The sequence below is a fragment of the Miscanthus floridulus genome, chromosome 12, assembly GCF_019320115.1.
Source record: "Miscanthus floridulus cultivar M001 chromosome 12, ASM1932011v1, whole genome shotgun sequence".
In the NCBI taxonomy this organism is placed as follows: domain Eukaryota; kingdom Viridiplantae; phylum Streptophyta; class Magnoliopsida; order Poales; family Poaceae; genus Miscanthus; species Miscanthus floridulus.
Window position 1 is genome coordinate 13,208,952 of NC_089591.1, and position 18,975 is coordinate 13,227,926.

Below are 18,975 nucleotides of genomic sequence, written 5' to 3' on the forward strand. Positions count from 1 at the left end.
ATTAGAAGAACTTAAGAAACAAATTACGGAGTTACAGGAGAAAGGTTTTATTCGTCCTAGTTCGTCACCTTGGGGAGCACCAGTTATATTTGTTGACAAAAAAGATGGTACTCAGAGGATGTGTGTTGATTATCGGTCACTCAATGAGGTTACTATCAAGAACAAGTATCTGTTGCCTAGAATTGATGATTTGTTTGATCAGTTGAGAGGTGCCTGTGTTTTCTCTAAGATTGATCTTCATTCTGGCTACCATCAATTGAGGATTCGTGCAACAGATATACCCAAGATAGCTTTTACTATGAGGTATGGTTTATATGAGTACACTGTTATGTCATTTGGTTTGACCAATGCACCTGCCTACTTTATGTACATGATGAACAAGGTGTTCATGGAGTTTTTGGATAAGTTTGTGGTGGTGTTCATCGATGATATATTGATATTCTCCAAAACAGAAGAAGAGCACGCCGAACATCTGAGGTTGGTACTGTAGAAGCTCAGAGAACACAAGTTGTATGCCAAGTGAAGCAAGTGTGAATTTTGGTTGAAGGAAGTTTCCTTTCTTGGTCATGTTGTCTCCAACGGTGGAATTGCAGTAGATCCTAGAAATGTGAAGGATGTGCTGAATTGGAAGCCACCAATAGATGTGGGATAGATACGTAGTTTCTTGGGATTAGCTGGATACTACAGAAGGTTCATTGAAGGTTTCTCTAAGCTTGCTAAGCCAATGACAGCATTATTGGAAAAAAATGCTAAGTTTGTGTGGTCCAAGAAGTGTCAGGCTAACTTCGAAGAGTTGAAGAAGAGGTTGACTACAGCTCCAGTGTTGACCTTGCTAGACCTGAATAAAAGTTTTTCGATCTATTGTGATGCATCTCGTCAGGGACTTGGATGTGTTCTTATGCAAGAAGGCAGAGTAGTGGCTTATGCATCTCGGCAGTTGAGAAAGCATGAGTTAAATTATCCTACTCATGATTTGGAGCTAGCAGCAATGGTTCATGCTTTGAAGATATGGAGGCATTATCTCATTGGATATAAGAGTGACATCTATACTGATCACAAAAGTCTAAAGTACATTTTCACTCAGACAGATCTGAATATGCGACAACGTCAATGGTTAGAGTTGATCAAAGATTATGACTTGGAGGTACACTATCATCCTAGGAAGGCAAACGTTGTTGTTGATGCTCTTAGTAGGAAGAGTTATGTCAATGAGGTGCAAGTGACATCGATGTCAAGTGAGTTATGTGCTGAATTTGAGCGACTAAATTTAGGCTTTGTTACCAATGCAGTGGAGTTGGTGTTGGAGCCTAAATTGGAGCAAGAAATACGTAAGGGACAGTTACAGGATGCAAAGTTGAAGGAGATAGCTGAAAACATAGTGATTGGTAAGGCACCAGGATTTAGTATGGATGACAATGGAACTCTGTGGTTTGGGAAAAGACTGTGTGTGCCTGAGGATAAGGCTATAAGAGAGGCAATTCTTCGTGAGGCCCATGAGTCTGCTTATTCTATTCATCCTGGAAGTATCAAGATCTATTTAGATTTAAAAGAGAAGTATTGGTGGTATGGACTCAAAAGAGATATTGCTGAATATGTTGCTTTGTGTGATACCTGTCAGAGAGTCAAGGCTGAACATCAAAGACCTGCAGGATTGTTACAACCTATGAAGATACCTGAGTGGAAGTGGGAAGAGGTTGGTATAGATTTTATCGTTGGGTTACCACGTACTCAGAGAGGATATGATTCAATCTGGGTAATAGTAGATCGGTTAACTAAGGTTGCCCACTTCTTACCGGTTAAGACTACCTATACTGGACCCCAACTGGCTGCGCTTTATATGGAGAGAATAGTTTGTCTACATGGGGTTCCCAAGAAAATTGTGTCTGATCAAGGTACCCAATTTACATCTCATTTTTGGCAGCAAGTACATAGTTCGTTGGGAACCAAGTTGAATTTTAGTACGGCGTATCATCCTCAGACAGATGGGCAAACTGAGAGAATTAATCAGATATTGGAAGATATGTCGAGAGCTTGTGCGTTGCAGTATGGTACAAGTTGGGACAAGAGTTTGCCTTATGCAGAGTTCTCGTACAACAACAGTTATCAGAAAAGTCTCAATATGGCACCTTTCGAAGCTTTGTATGGACGAAAGTGTAGAACCCCGTTGTTTTGGAATCAAATGGGAGAAACTCAAGTGTTTGGACCAGATGTTTTGAGAGACGTAGAAGAGCAAGTAAGGATGATCAGGGATAACTTGAGAGTGGCTCAGTCTCTACAAAAGAGCTATGCCGACACTAGAAGAAGAGAATTGGTTTTTGAAGTAGGTGATTATGTGTACTTGAAGGTGTCACCTATGAGAAGTGTGAGAAGGTTTAACATGAAGGGAAAGTTAGCACCAAGGTATATTGGACCTTTCAAGATTCTAGAGAGACGTGGAGAGGTAGCTTATCAGTTGGAATTGCCTGAGAGTTTGTCAGGTGTACATGATGTGTTCTATGTGTCTCAACTGAAGAAGTGTCTGCGTGTACCCGAGGAGCAGATACCATTAGAAGAGCTTACAGTTAAGGAGGATCTCACATATGAGGAGTTTCTGGTAAGAATTTTGGAGACAACAGAAAGAGTTACAAGGAGCCGAGTCATAAAGATGTGCAAGGTTCAGTGGAATCGGTATACAGCAGATGAGGCTACTTGGGAAAGAGAAGAGGATCTGAGGAAAACATACCCACAGTTATTTGAGTAAGCACCATCCGAATCTCGAGGACAAGATTCATTTTAAGGGGGGTAGAATTGTAACACCCTAAATTTTACAACATTTTTAAATAGGGGAAATTGATTTGTTAAGCATTTTATGGGCATTTGAATTTAGGAAATAATAATTTTATTAGGAATAAAATCAAATATAGGTCAACAACCATGAATGTGCATACATGCCACTGCATACTATTTTGAATTGCTTGGTTTGAAGTCGGATTTCGAATTGAGTTGAAATTGCATTTTGAACTTGCTTTGAAGAAAAATTAGAAAAAGAAAAGGACAAATTCTTTCTCCTTCCTTTGTTCGTGGCCCACTCCATTTCTTTCCGCGCGGCCCATTTTCTTTTCCAGGCCGCTGCTTTCCTTTTCTCCCTGGCGTAACGCGCGGCCCAGTGCTGCAAGCCACCGGCCCACGCATCGCTCGGCCCAGCCGCTATCGCTGACCGCGCAAGCGCTTTTCCCCGCCACTGACCAGCCGGGCCCGCTGGTCAGGCACTTCTTCCTCGCGTCGTAACAGAGCCGGGCACAGTCTCCGCGATCGGGAGTCTGTGGCCGCGTCGCTTCCTCCTCGATTCAGCGTGCGCCCCATGCCTCGCCCATCTTAAATACCGCCCGAGCTTGTGCCGCCTCCCTATCCCAAACCCTAGAGCAAGCGCCGCCCCTGCTCTAGCCGCAGCAGTCGTAGCCGTAAGCGCCACCGCCGCCGAGTTTGTTTCGCGATTTTGTCGCGTCAACACCTCCGTAAGCACATTGCCGAGCTTCATGTCAGTTCTGCAAACTGCCGAGCCGCTTTTCCCTCTTTCTCATGCTCTGTTTTGTTTACCCTGTGTCGTCGGGTTGTACAGGAGCTTGGCCGTCAGCCACCCCGAGCTGCCCGTCATCGTCACGCCTTCTCCATCCGCAAAAAGCCTGTTGGTGAGTTCGCGATCCTCTCCTCTCGCTCCCCGTACTTCTCCTGAGTCTAACCGTGGCCTAAATCGCCGGATTTGTGAACTCCGGTGAGCTCCCCTGCTTTCCGGCCATGGCGCCGCCGCGTTCAGTCCTGTTGCTGACCAGCCACCCTTCTTCTCCCCCTTCCCTTCTAATCTAAGCCGTTTGGTTGAGATCCGACGGCCCATAAAAGATGATACCCCTTTGGCTGGCAAAATTATAAAAGAGACCCTCTCCTATTCCCTAATCTAACCCGCAGTCCAAAGCGCGTTTCCAGATTTTGTTTTCTCTTTATAAAAGCGTATTTTGGTTCGGTTTTATTGAAATACGTTTTCAATTATTTACAGATTTGCCATTCAACTTGTTTTAGCCATAAAATCTCCGTTTTAACTCCGATTCGATCCGTTCAAGTTACGTTGGGTTCGTAATTAAGTAATCTACACGTTTATGCTACTATAAAGTAGGTTTCTAACTTTTATAATTCGAGCTTAGATCTAATCTATTATTTGTCTACAGGAAATCTTGTTTAAACCATAACTTTTCCGTTTTAGATCCAATTTTTGTGATCTTCGCGTCTGTGTGTTCATAGCGAGACATAGATTCGTTTTCCAAACTTTTCGTCTTGATTCTTTGCTGTTGGTGTACTGTTCCAATCTGTAGCCTTGTTTGCTTTGCATGATTGCTCCTGGATGCTTGTATGTTGCTGTGGTTATCGAGTATAGACGGTGAGCAGTTCTCGGAAGATCAAGGGTACGACTTTGACGAGCAAGACCAGCAAGAGTACTTTGCTCAAGGCAAGTATAGCATGGGATCATCCTTATTTTCTATTCACTTTAATTCATTAAATTCATGTTGCATGTGTCTTCTTGATAGGAATTTCCTAGGATTGAACTATTGCCTTGTCACCTATGGCTTATGCATTCGTGTAGCCTTGCTAGAGCTCAAGTAAACCGTGATCTTGTAACTTGACTAATGGTATATGCAATAAACATAAAATGTGACTTTTTAGCAACATGGAAACAGGGGACTGGAGTGTTTAGCTACTTTCTAAATGCTTCAGATTCCTTTCCCTAAGGACTTATCTGTAAGTGATCATCCGGGACTTACAGTACAGCTGTGAGAGCTACACGGCTCTGGCTTTAGCTCAGTATGAGGACTTTTTCTAGCTTGTTAGTGGTTCCCTTTATTGGCGTAAGAATGGCTTGACGAATCGGGTATAGCACAACCTCTACTCTTATGTGTATAGCCGTGAAGGAATTGTGCCATTTAACAGGGGGTTCCTATAACTGTTTGCCGAGTGAATCTAATGGCCCTAACTTGTTAGACGAACCTTTGAAAGGCTTCATAGTGACCCCTGCCTGCTCACCTTGGAAGTGTTTTGGGAGTTATAAACCTGGGCATATGGGAATCATGACTCACAGTGAAAGTGTACAACCTCTGCAGAGTGTAAAACTGATATATTAGCCGTGCTCACGGTCACGAGTGGCCTTGGAACATTTATGGAATGGATGATCACTAAGTAATATCTGTTTATGCTATTCACTACTCATGTTTACATCTGATCATGTGTTCTACTTTGGGGACTGAAACACCTTGATGCTATTCATAAGCTAAGATTGTGACAACTAAAAGCTGACCGTTGTTAAACCTGTGTCTAGCCTTTTGAGCCCTCATGAACCCCGTGTTACACTTGTTAAGTACGACATGTACTTACGCTTGTTTATTTTTATTATTTGGATAAAAATCCCAAATGGGTAACAGATGTCCTTGAGAATGATGATTTCCCTGAGGACTACTAGACTTGTGGTCAACCAGTCGATGTCCCTGTCAATAGATCTTTTTATTATTTTCCGCTATACTTATGTAATAACTCTGTCTTATTCGTGGTGTAATAAACATTGATGATGATACTATTCATAATTTGTCGGCTTATGTGTGTGACTGATCTCTGGACACACATAAGGTTTTGCACCCCATTTTATCCTAAAAATTTGGTGTGACAAGAGCTAACCTTTTCTCGAACCCCAGGTCTGTTGAGGTAAAATATGGTTTCGGGTCGAACCTCATGCTCAGAGTAGAGTTTCCAAGGGAGCGAATTGTATGCATGGTGCTAACTTCTGACGTTAACTTCTGATGAGGCCGTTCAGCCTCAGTGCGTCAATTAGCTTCTGTAGTTGATGCAACAAGCAAAGATATTACGCCGTTTCTAACTAATTTGAACATAAAATTAATTACTCGTTTTAATTTGGAACATTGGTTCAAGCTTCTTCGAATAATTACTCATTTTAATTTGGAACATTGGTTCAAGCTTCTAAGAAAGAAAATACATGGTGGTACTATTAATCCAACATAGGCAGAAGAAATACAGGAGCCATACGTATGGTTCATTCAAAGACCACAGAACCACAATAAATGATTCAGTAAGAAGCTAGTGTAAATCTACGAGTACTGAACAGGACAACATCATATACAAAATTTAGTCTGATGAACCATAAGATCAATCTAGGAGACTACAAGAGGATCATATCTAAATCTACTACTGTAAATTGCAAGGGGCGTGTTTCTTGCCAAGTGGCTGCAAGCCTACGACTGCATATTTGTACTAACCTACGAGCTGTTTATAGGTATCTGGGAGTGTGGTTGATAACTCGCTGTGGTTTATTGTTCGAGCTTTGACGTCCATCATTTCAAGCTCTGTATTTTGATTTTGTTTATGTATGGTCTGTTCTTCCGGATCATTGCATTTCTGGCTATGATTTTACTGAATAAGAAATGAGTGAATTCAAGATGTCCACCTTTCTCATAAACATATTCATTTAACTGTAAATTAGTTTCTGTTCTTTACTACTAAAAGTTAATAAAAGTGAAAGGTGCAAAAACTTGGTCTTCACAGGGAAAGGAGGATGCTTGAGCTACCTCATATTCAATAATTATATTATAGTTGATTACTGTGCACAATATTATTGCTGTTGTAATGATTTGTGTTAATTGCCTTGTATAAGCTACCATGGTAAACATAAGAAGTGTTGGTCATGTACATGGAGGGATGATGGAAAAATTTCTTAGTTTTGATAGTAACCAAAGGATAAAAAGAAAGTAGCACCATTAATTTCAGAGGCATGTGTCATGTACTGGGCTGCCATGTGGGTTGGGTTGAAGAAAATGCTTCAACTGCAAAAGGAATGAGCAATGTTGGGAGAGGGGGATCCAAGAGAACAGAACCAATAACCTGTACCTCTGTCCAGGAAATGTTCTAGCTGTCTACCTCTGATACCCATCTTTCCTTACCTAATTCCCTCTAAATCCTCTTATATCGTAACTGGAATTGAGTAAATGATCTTAGTGTTGTTGTTGAGTATTCTTGTCTGGATATCAAGGTCTCTGACAACATGGCCTTCGTTTTGTTTTAGTTTTTGAAAGGCATGGCCAAGTAGGGGTCGAAATGGATTGAATCCTTGAATGTGCAATACAAATAAAACAGTTCAAATTCAAATCCAAGTACGAATGTTTATTTGATTTTTTAAAACCTCAGACTTGAAGCCCTTTCGATTTGGACAGATTCAGCTGAATCGTTGAGACACACCTTCTTATACATATTCTGGGAGGGGATTAGCCCAAACATGATACGGATCCAGGTCTCAACTATGTGATATACATGCAAGCTCGTGCATGCGCAGACAGAGTTACCAGTTATGTGAATATATGCATGAGATATCTACGTGTACAGAGTTTTCCTGCACCATCCATCGACAAGGAATCTAGAGCTTGGAGTAGAATTGTAGACTCGGATTCTAGTTGGATACTAGAGATGCCCAACACCAATGCTTAAAAAAGTCCTTCCAGACTCGCCGTCGATTCAGCTATCACTTTATCATGAACCACCGACAGATTCCGTTAGGGCTTTACGCTATGCATGCTTTACTGTTTCATCTTCTTCTTTTTTCGAATCAGTTTGCTCTTTTTTCTCTCTAGATATATGTGCCCTCCCATATATTGACAACAAGGAACTGCAGGAAGAATAAATGGTCCCATATAGAAAGTTCGTCATTTATCTATATATAGGTGAAAATACATAATGGTACATCCAGTATTAAGTTTGAAATTAACAGCATGCATGCCATTTAATTTCACCTATCAGAATTGTGGTGTTTCTTGAACAAGCATAAATAAAGTTGGTTGTCAGACAAGATACTTCATTGTTTTTGAAAATAATAAATTTATTAGCGATCAAGACCAAAATAATGGACTTTCGGGAATGCCAGGTTTCACTACTGGAAATGGGATACACAAGCACTTCCGGGCACACCCCAGCCTAGTCTTCTGTTTTACGGGTCAACAAGGACAGAAAATGCAACGAGCCTCTTTTTCTATCAGAACTGCAAAAAGTGAAATAAATTAATGGAATGGAAATGCTGAAATGCTTCTAACATGGCTGTTCTTCGTATTATCTGACGTGAGAAAACAAATAAATGCAGACACAATGCTCAATGTTCTATAAGATAATTTCATTTCATTTTGAAAGCTGCCCGAGTCTCATCTCTCACTGCTACACAAATGATTTTACTAGTTGACGAGATCCTATCATATGGGTATGTTAAGCCTTGGGTCCAATGGTTCCCGACCGAAGAAGACCCCTGACTGACCCCTTCAGGATCGTCCGGGGGCTCGGGGGCTATGTCCATCGGGCACGCTCACGCACACCCTATGGCAAAGAGAACTGGCCAAGCCTGACTTGGCCACGATCGCCATCTGGGGCTCGGGGGCTCGCCCGAGCCCTAGGCTCCCGATCTACGGCACGTTCGAGCTCGGCCCTTGGCTCCTGCCCGGCTAACGACGCCAGCCAAGGCCCGGGCGCAAGAAGACAAGCCCCGAGCCACCAATGATCGGGGGCTCCCTGGCGCCGCTCTCTAGGCGCAGCCCTACCAACTGCTCCCCCGACAGGGTCACGTCCGGGGCGTGACACAAGAAGACAAAGCTTTCCCTCGGCCTCCAGGGACTCGGGGGCTTCTGGACCCGCGTGTCAGCCCCAAAGCCGATCTCCTTCTCCACCAAGAAGACTCCAGAAGGTACACCTAGGGGAGGCCGGTCTAAGCCAACATAGCCTGACATGCAGAGTGTCAGAACAGAGCAGCCGGACGACGACCAAGGCTTCTTCGTCTCCACGACACCGCCACGGTCCACGCTGCACCACTGTAAGACCCTCCTAACTCAGGCGCACATAGACCATAGACTAGTTCCCCTAAACTGCCACGTACCCAACCTATCTCGTTATATAAGGAATAAGGTCAGACCTAGGAGGTAGAGGATCCCAGATCGATCACCAGACACTCCATTCCATTTCGTCCATCTCTGCTCCGCACCGAGGGCAAGGCAACCCAGAGAGGGGAATCGAGCGCTCCTCCACCGCATCCGGTCGTCTTCCTCCTCTCCGATGAAAAGAAGGCTCCATCGGTGGTGAGACAACCTTAGGATTAGCACCGAGATAAACCCCTACCAAATCTCTCTTTACACTCTATTGTAACTCCCAATTTTGGGTGCTATTGAGTATAAGGATCATCAGCTGCTGGACGTAGGGACCGAATTGGCCTGAACCAGGATAAACCATAGCGTCTTCTCTGCGTGATTCTTGTGTTCTTGAGTCCACCCAAGCCACTGGAGACCCGTACTCTAACACCGACTTGAACAACTATGCTTGCCGTGGTTCTGACCCCGTGACAGCTGGCACGCTAGGTAGGGGGCAGTGTCAAGTGCGATTCAGGACCTACGGTGGCCGGAGCCACCCGCCTCATCACTAGAGCAAGCGGTGCCACCCCAGACGATGGTGTCCGCTTCCCTACCGAGTTCTCCGTTGTGGCTAGTGCCTTCGCTCTAGGTCAGGTCCTCAACTTTGGGAGCATAGCCTACATCGCTGACTGCTATGGTGAGCTTTGTCCACTCCACGGGGCTGCGTCGGTGAGCAATGAGCCATCGGCGTCGCCCCCACCGCCAGGACTTCTGGGAGCAGATCTCGAGGTTCTACCCCACCAGATCCGCCGTGGTTTGGGCCTAAACTCCACTGTGTCGGATTGCTGCTAGATGTTCTACATGCTGGCCAACATCCACAACCAGATCGCCACTTGTGAGCTGCTCCTGCCACCTAACCGCTTCTAGTACTACCTCCTGAACCTACCTTTCAAGATACAGAACACGACGGCATCCTTCCCACTGGAGCTGGAGCACCTCATCAGTCGCGAGGAACCATGGAGTGCCATCCTCTCCGTCATGGTGGCGACCGATGTCTCCTCACTCCGCACCATCCTCGAGACCTAGAGTATGACTCTAATGACATCGACTACGACGCCCCGCCTGACATGTGCTACCACATCGATGGCGAGGATCTTGTTGAGGAGGCACTTGGGCTCACGCCGCCGAACTAGAGTCCCCGTAGCCGCATGGCCTACTGAAAGGTCCTTGTGTGGTTTTAGTAATTGAGTGACAACCTAGGTAGACTAATTGTGTTTATGTGAGATACACAGGTGATTAGTCCATAGGTACATGTGTGTGAGCAACATATGCCATGAAGGTGGAAATGGCTCAGAGATGTTGCAAAGCTCACACATGTGATGATGAAGGAGCTCATTGCACATGAGACATGACATTGAGTCATGTGATCAAGGTGGAGAAGATCAAGACATGACTTGGTTTGATGGACCAGTTGCAAGCGTGAAGGGCAAGTTGGAGGCTTTGGAGCGATGGACCGCAGGGCGGTGAAGCTTGAGCAAGACTTGGCACCGATGGATGAAGGCAACGGTGAAAAGCAAGTGATGTCAAGATCGATGAACCAATATGATCACATGATGATATGTAGTGGATCATATCATTGTTGATCGTGTTGGTGCATTTGTTGCATCGACATTGGAGGAGATGGAATGGAATGCGCAAGGCAAAGGTATAACCTAGGGCATTTCATTTCACCGGTCATAGGTGTGTAGAGAAGTTTATGACCAGTTTTATGATAAATGGCCGTACTATCAAGAGGGGCAAACTTGTTTTTCATATCGGTCATCTAGTGCCACTTGAGTGATCTAACTTTGCATCGTTGCTAGGATCGAGTAGCATGGCAAGTTGAGTGGTTAACTCCTTGAAAAATGTTTTTGAAAAGCTAACACACATGCACAAGGTGTTGTACACTTGGTGGTGTTGGCACATTTGCAAAGGAGAAGAAGTTGGTGAAGAAAAAGAGTTGAATGCGCTGGTCACAGGGTGACCGGATGCGTCCGACATGAGGACCGGACGCGTCCGGTATCTAACTCAGGTGGCAGTGTTCCCGACATGACTGGACGCATCCGATATCGATACCAGACGTGTCCGGTATTCTAGCCAGGCACGGGCAGAGTTGTCGAGGTGACCAGACTCTGGCTTAGTGGAGTGACCGGATGCTGATGAGTTACTATTCAGCGTCAGGTCAAAGTGATATAGCCCGAAGCAGGATTGCAGACAGCGACCGGATGCACTATTAGAAAATGACTAGACATAGGAGACACAGTGTCCAGTCGAGTCTAGAGAGCTCCTAGGACCGCTCTGGGCCGACCGAGTGCTCCTAGCGTCTGATCAATTATTGCGCTGAAAACCCGAGACTTGCTGGTTCACACTGGATGCATCTGGTGTGGCAACTAGACGCGTCTAGTCACTATCTGCAATCATACTTCAGGCTATACCACTTTGACCTGACACTAAATAGTAACTCATCAGTGTCTGGTCACTCCACTGAGCCAGAGTCTGGTCACCTCGGCAACTCTACCGGCACCTGGCCAGAATACCGAACGTGTCTGGTATCGATATTGGACATGTCTGGTCACGTCGGGTACACTGCCACTTGAGTCAGATACCAGATGCATCCTGTCCTCATGTCGGATGTGTCCGGTCACCCCATGACCAGCGCATTCAACTCCTTTTCTTCACCAACTTCTTCTCCTTTGGAAATGTGCCAACACCACCAAGTGTACAACACCTTGTGCACGTGTGTTAGCTTTTCACATACATTTTCCAAGGAGTTAGCCACTCAACTTGCCGCGCCACTCGATCCTAGCAATGATGCAAAGTTAGATCACTTGAGTGGCACTAGATGACCGATATGCAAATAAGTTTTCCTCTCTTGATAGTATGGCCATTTATCCTAAACCCGATCATAAACTTCTCTACACACCTATGACCGGTGAAATGAAATGCCCTAGGTTATACCTTTGCCTTGCGCATTCCATTCCATCTCCTCCAATGTCGATGCAACACTTGCACCAACACAATCAACAATGATTTGATCCACTACATATCATCACATGATCATATTGGTTCATTGATCTTGACATCACTTGCTTTTCACCATTGCCTTCATCCATCGACGCCAAGTCTTGCTCAAGCTTCACCGCCATGCGGTCCATCGCTCCAAAGCCTCCAACTTGCCCTTCATGCTTGCAACTGGTCCATCAAGCCAAGTCATGTCTTAATCTTCTCCACCTTGATCACATGACTCAATGTCATGTCTCATGTGCAATGAGCTCCTTCATCATCAAATGTGTGAGCTTTGCAACATCTCCGAGCCATTTCCACCTTCATGGCATATGTTGCTCACACACATGTACCTATGGACTAATCACTTGTGTATCTCACATAAACACAATTAGTCCACCTTGGTTATTACTCAATTACCAAAACCATACAAGGACCTTTCAATCTCCCCATTTTTGGTAATTGATGACAACTCTACAAAGATATAGAAATTAAGCTCTTTTGGATTCATGTTGCTTGCCCAAGCAATTTTACCATGTGTAAATGATTTTGTACAAGTAACACAAACCTAAAATGGTAGTATTAGCTCCCCCTACATATGTGCTAGAGTGTTTGGTTTGAAGCTCGCACATATGCATAGATTGGAATTGTGGGAGAGTAATTACTACCAAATGATGCTAAGGTGTATAGAGTAAACCTTTGAAGTGTGATACCAATCGGAGTTGCACCTTTAAGTTCATCCTTAGCACCATGGTTAGCTAGATATCACTTGGAAATCAAAGCACTAGATACCTCATGAGATTAACATTACAAGCAAGGTACCAGCATTACTTGAAAAAGATACCAAGTATCTTGCTATCATCCTATGCATGCTAGTTTTCATTTCATCAATCAAATTCTACAGCTAGAATACACCACACAAGCATGCATATTGAATTTAAAAACTTATGCAATGTAAGGAAGCACATGAATATGCACATATCAAATTCAACCAATCAAAGTTCATGAGCTTGCTCTCCCTACTTGTGTGCTTCTCTTGTCCAAGAATTTTGATCCTTCTTAATTCCTCAATGTTGATCCCTCTTTGTCCATGTCCATGTCCAACCTCTACTTCTTTTCTTCAATGTCTCCCAAAGCTTTCATATCTTATCTTTGTACAATCTCTCCCCCTTTGTCATCAATTTTATCTTGCATTTTTTATGGACATCACTTGATTGTTGGAATAACACCACTTGTAGCCCTTGAGATACTACACATAGGATCTTGGACCTTGATACCAATTTGTGGGAAACCTCCCCCTATGTCATAGCATAGGTTATCCATTTGATAAACTTGAGCTCTTGTAGGTGAGGGATGCATTCTTCATTTGATGATCACTTAAAGTTGAGGATCACTTGTGGAACCATCATCTAGCATGATGGATACCGCGTGTAGATGTGATACCACTTGAAAGAATTTTCTAGTATGGAACCACTTGTTGGATTTATCAATAAAAACCATTTCTTGAACATTTGCTATCTTCATAAGTATCACTTATAGGATATCACTTGTGAGTTGATCTAGACATCACTTGTGAATTCTTGATGAAATACTTGAGTCAAGATACCACTTGAAACAAACAAACTAGATATCCATTTGCATTTGTTGTCTTGTGCTTGTACTCTTGTTACTTATCATGAGCTTCTAAGTTGACTTGAACTAAATTGATTTGCCTAAGCTTCCAAGTCCGAATTGAACCAATGACAAGCTTCTTCACACCTCTTACAAGGGTTATCTTGCCAATGTTGTACTTGTCACTTGTTAGCAATAGAAATTTAAATCAAGTACTTGGTTTCACTAGCTCATGAACAAATTTATATACTAACCACTAGATCAACTAATCATTCAAGCAATAGTGGTAGGCAATGAATTTAAACATTTCATTTGTTATGCATGATCCTATTAAGCATGTACTATATGCACTAATCGCATACTAGTAAGGGATGAAATGATCATGCACATTACAATGATACCTTTGCTATGTTGGAGTAGAGGATAGTCACATAGATTCCAATTCATTACTCCAATAGCAATGTGAAGTCCAATTAATAGCTTGGTGAAGACCAATCGTCATAGATAGAGTCCATTCTTCACCCATATGAAATGAGAACCACTAATATGATCAAGTGCACTATCTTGTTGTGGTTAGCTTGCTTCATCTTTTGATCAATGCTTGCATGAGAGAACTATTTGGTATACCACTTGAATTGCCATGACTAGCTCTCTTTTGGGTGTTGCTTGCTTTTCTTGATCAACCATTTTGATTGCTTCAACTAAGCATCTCAAATGTCCCTCGGATCACCGCTTCCATGTTAGCCTTCCAAGTACCACACTTGGTTTACCAAAACATAGGTGGCAAGCCCCTACACTTAGGGAGAAGTGACCTCTCTCCAAGAACTATTCTTGACACTCACTTAAAATGACTTGATTGATTGATCCAAGTGATGGACCTAACTTTGATGAGTAACCTTGAATCCTTCTTAAAGTCCTTTTCTTTCCAATTGTTTAAGTCCTTTTCTTTCTTCCAAATGATCTCCAATCATCACTTACAACTTAAACTTCATCTCCATCTTGAGTTTGATTTTGATCTTCCAATTTGAGTACCAAAACTGGACGCTGCGTCTCCCCACGTCCAGTTATTTTCTAACAGTGCATCCAATGCATTGCGTCAGAGCATGTCAGAGAGGGCCATTGGGTGGCAATGACTACTTCGTTTGAAAGGGACATGTGGTGGTCAAGCAGTGACTCTAAGGCCAAGTGCTACCTTATGATCTTCGGGGGCTCCTAGGCACATGAATTCCTCTAGCAGCGTTGCATCACCGAGCAGGAGGTGAACACCATTCACACCCTTGCTACCTCGATGTGGCTCCAATGGTCCTAGACGGCCATCACCTTCATCTAGGAAGATCACCCCGATCGCGTCCCTCATTCGGGGTGCTACACGCTCATGGTGAGTGTTGACACTTCTTAGCATAGCTACTAGGCTTATATCCCCAACAACTAGACTAGAAGTGCTTGTTGGTATTTCTTAGCATCATCACTAATGATTAGCAATGCCACTAAGTAATAGCCTTGATAGTTCCTTTACAATTTTAGATATTTATCCACAAGCGCACGGAGCTATCATTATAGCATTTTACCCAGAAGTATTCAGGGTATCATTGTTTATATTTTCCTAAAGGAAGGCATTTGATTAAGAGTCCAGTATGGATATGAACTTGAATAATAATGCATGCAAGTACACCAATGTTTATAACATGGGTAATGTAACACCCGAGGTGTTTGGCTTCTACTAATTGCATTTCATTTCATAAACATGTGCATCATCTATCTCATCATGCCTTTGTTACTGAAACATGCATATGCAACATTTTCCAATTGTGTATGTTTCATACTTGAGTGTTGTGAATAGTAATGGTGTAACATGTGAATGCAGCCTGAGTTTCTCATACCTTGAAACATGGCAACATGGTAGTAATATGACAAGTATAAAATAACCACAAGGTCATGAAACATGTGAAACATGGAATTGAAACATATGAATGAATTGCTTGTTTTAATTGCTTTATCACATGTGATCTTTAGAAGTGGTATAACAATTTTGTAAAGTGGTTGATCATGGTCTATTACATTTTAAATACACTTAGGTTACTTGTTGGAACATTGTTCATGAAGATCAAAATGACCAAAATGCCCTCAAGTGGAGGTTTGACTAGAATTGACCCTTGGAGTGTCACTATTTGACTAATTCAAAAGACTAACTTGGAAACCTTGCATGGCTTTACACTCTTTACAAAAGTTGTAGCTAATTTATTAAGGAACAAAAGTTGTTTTATGCCCAACTCATGAAAATGTGTGGAACATGGTCAAACATGGCCCACAAGTCAGAATTACATGCTGGTTTCAACAATGAAAAATATTCTAAGTCATGACTGCAATTTCAGTGTGATTGAGCAATCTTTGGCTTGATGTAACTGCTTATCCATGGCGAATTAGATCTGGGTCCTTGAAAAGAAAATGTAGCTAGATGGTACCTCTACATTTTTCATGAACACTGTTTTTGCAAAGGATCATTGGTTGAGCCGTGTTGACACGATGAAATGGCGTTGTCAGTCATGGTCATCAACACTGAATCGCGTTTTCAGAAAACGTTCAGTGAACATGGCCGACCGGTTTAGAAAGCTGATGCCACATGGCGCCACCCATCGCCGCTCACCTAAGCATGCAGGCCACGCACCGCGGGCGCCCTGGCATGGCTAGCCGCGTCATGAAGCACCCCAGCGCTTGCCCGACCGAGTCGCCCGCTCCATTTCTCATCTCTTGCCTCCTACAGCGCGCAGCACCGAAGCCATCCACCATTGCCAGCTGGACCTTCGCCCTTACCTAGCTCCCGCGTCCTGGCAAAAATGTGTCGCCCAGCTCACCCAGAGCCTTGCCGTGTTTCCCTCTACCTTCTCCACCCCACCGTCGAGCCAATTTCGCCTTGGTAAGGATGAAATCGCCGTTTTTCCCCACCACCACCTTGTCGGACCTCGCCGGAGTTAGCGCTCCACACGGCCAGCTCTCCTCACGCCATTGCCATCCCTCCTCTGCCTCGTGCTAGATCCTAGGTGCACTGCTGAAGCTTGTAGAGCCTCACGTTTGAGACGTAGCGCCGTAGTTTCATCGGAGCCGGTCAAGCCGCGGTCGTGCGCCGCCATGGCTGTTGCCATTACCCTTACCGGCGACGATAGCTTCAATAGACGGTTCCACTAGGTGCACACAAGTAAGGCGAACACAGTAGCGTCAATGGTTTCACCGGAGAGGTCACCGGCGATGACCTTCGCCGCCGCCCTATTCTTCTCCCCTGTTTCTCTCGCTGACGCGCGGGCCCCTCTCGTCAGTCGCCGCGGCTGAGGCGGGAGCCCAGTGTGGGCCGCGCCGTTGTCTGGGCCGCGCCAGCGTTGCACGCAGGCCGCCGTTTCCTCGGGCCGGCCCAACAGCAGTGGATTGCTTTCTTATTTGTTTTGTTTTTATTATTTCACATATTGGCATATAGATTCAAAAATGTGTATCTCCTAGTTGGTAGATCCAAATGCTATGGTGCTAATTTTGTTGAGTTCCTAGTAATGTCTAGTAGTTAATAAAAATATTATATGAGCACATGTTTTAGAAATTTTGGATGAATAAAATAAGACTTTGAAATGTGTTTTTAGAAGCGTGCAAACTTGTTTGAATTTTATCTCGAGTTTCTTTAATCCAAAAATTATGAAATTTTGTAGGTAATCTATTATTGCTTAGTAGAAGCTCTGGTTAAAATTTCAGATCTAGTCCTTGTATAGTTTTTGAGTTATAGAATTTCTTTTTATCAATGGATGGATCTTATGTGAATTTTCATAATTTTTCTATAGATCCAGTATAGGTAAAATTTGGTGCGTAAGGTTCTTATGCTAGAATGATGCTAGGAAAAATGTGAAATCTATTGCTTGACACTTTTCAATAGGGTTTCCTAATTATGCTAAAAATAGATATGCCACCTGTTATTTTGGGATACAACAAGTTCTTCTTGCTCAATGGCTTTAAAATTTTTATGGTAGTCTATGTGAAGCATGAGATAGCTACTGTAATTTTTGTAGATTTTTATGAATAGTTTTGCTATATATTGCTTTAATCACTTAATTAACTAAATAAATTAGAAAAGGATATTAAATAATTTATTTAGAAGTTGGCACTATACTTTCTAGTGTTTCTCTAGTATGCAAAACATGTTGGTTAACTTGGCTTGGTCAAATTATGCTTTTGCATCATCATTAAATAATTAAGCTAGTAACCCTGTTATTCTAGAACAGATTCTAGGTTTACTGGAAATTGATTTGGTAAACATAAGAATCGTGCTTTGCTGTTTACAATTGATTGTAGAGAATTTGATAAGCTTTCCAGAATGCCCTCATGCAAATCATTTAGAATTGTAGAGCTCTGGCTGTGATTGAATTAAGGGACTACTTGTATACATATGAAACTTTAAATGTTAAATTATGTATACCTTTACTATTTCTAAGTTGTGGTAATGTTCCTAGGTGTTAGGCCTTTAACTGAAGATGAGCATCTTTATCTTAGGTTATGCAAGTTAGGTAAGTGATCTTGTTCTTTAAGTTTAGTTAGATACATGCTTAAAGTGATTTGAATAGAGCTATTTACTCGGTAAACGAGTGTCCAGTGATGCTTTCGTAAACACTTACTGTGATTCATTCATCATGAGCATCATGTCATTCCTTATGCATCCATGATATTTATCTCGTGCATCGGCATGCAATAGGTGTACCGGAGGGAGTAACACTGCTAGAATTCGAGGAACCGAGCGATCAGCAGCAGCCGACACCAGAAGTTTAGGAGGTGCCGCCTTCAGGAGAAGTGCCAGACGAGGTCGCCATTGAGTGCCTGGATCACCATCCTTGCAACTTTGTGAAAGGCAAGCCTCGGAGCATATTAAGCCTCCTAATTTCCAAAATGCAGTTACAGTATTATTATTATATATATTGTTGCATTAAGTTTAGGTGTTGGATGCAAACACTTGCTGCATTGGTTACCCATTCCTTGTCCAGATATTGTTACCCTGAATCCTATGTAGCTCAGGCTCGTGTAGTGCTTAGCCCTGCTTAAACACGGTAGAAGTCAGGTGATTTCCTGTCACCTATGAGATATAGGAAGATACATGTGGCATGGTTGGCTATATTTGCTATCGTGGAAAAGAACCAGTCTTAATTTGAAATGAAGACCGGACGGAGGCTTGCCGGTTTGCAGTGACTCCGTCTATGTCGCTTAAGGACTGATTCTTGGAGCCTTTCCTATTCATGTTGAATGCATGCCTCTCTCTTAGTATAAAGTACGCCTCAAATCGGGCCGGGAAGACCGACCGCGAAGCCGAGTAGCTCAACTCGGGCCGGGAGTCGATAAGTATAAAGTACGCCTCAGAAGGGAGCCATAGGCGCGAATCCAAGGGCAGGTGATT

The 18,975-nt window shown here is 43.2% G+C and overlaps 1 pseudogene; it reads left to right on the forward strand.

Moving 5' to 3' along the window:
• The window catches only part of LOC136495564 (ABC transporter G family member 25-like), a 92,402-nt pseudogene extending 85,943 nt beyond the window's left edge, over positions 1–6,459 (forward strand).
• The last annotated feature ends 12,516 nt before the right edge of the window (positions 6,460–18,975 follow it).